This window comes from Anneissia japonica, unplaced genomic scaffold, assembly GCF_011630105.1.
Source record: "Anneissia japonica isolate Jap-2015-1 unplaced genomic scaffold, ASM1163010v1 scaffold1374_len1023071_cov147, whole genome shotgun sequence".
NCBI lineage: Eukaryota > Metazoa > Echinodermata > Crinoidea > Comatulida > Comatulidae > Anneissia > Anneissia japonica.
Genome location: NW_022728671.1, coordinates 557,667 through 558,563, shown reverse-complemented (window position 1 = coordinate 558,563; position 897 = coordinate 557,667).

The window sequence follows — 897 nt, the reverse complement described above, 5'->3', positions numbered from 1 at the left end:
GCCCTATCAGAAATATATGTTCACTGCTGTACGTCGGGAAAATAACGAGATATCCCATAGTGTTTTGAAGAAATAATTGTGCGACGTTTATGTGACTATTTTATTGGTTGAAATATACATGTAATACCAAATATTTTTCCAACTTATTTGAACATTTAGTGGGTCCATCTGCTAGAATAGAAGTATGATATCAAGGAATTTCAGTCTGAGCTTAGTTCGAGAAAAAAAAATTGACCTTCGGACAAATGCACTGACCCCTATAGGAATATACATGACTTTTAATCACTAACAAAAACAAATAGAGTTCTCTGTGCTACTGCATTGCTAATTACTGAAGAATTTGGTCACTTTGCTTCTTCCTATGTACTGTAGATTTAAGTAAGTAACTATACGTCCTACAAACATGAAAATAGTGGAAAATGTGAGTTGACATACATAAGTTTCAGGCTTCTACTCAAATTTGAAGTATCATGCCATTTTTGGGACTAAGAAACCCCACTACTTTGATGCATCAAATCATATCCTGCTTTTGCCTGATTGTTTTTAAGAGGAGGAAAACCTTGAATTCTGAGGAAATTAAAAGCCACTAATAATACACCTCAGAAGTCAACAAAGTGACATTTCCAGTCATTTAGAAATCAAAATTTCTGGGAACCCCCTTTTTTTTTGGGGGGGGGGGAGCTCATTTACAAACATTTTTATCCCCCTCCTTCAGAATTTCCTGTAGCCAGAGAGAGGAGGAAGTAGGATAGCCAAAAAGACGAATGGCCAGAGAAAAAGGGAATTAATTTCAAGAGTATTACTACGCGTACTGTACATGATATTTTGACACAGTTTTACCGCGATTAGTACCGTGTCAAAATACCACACGTAGTACGCGTACTACACGTAGTACAC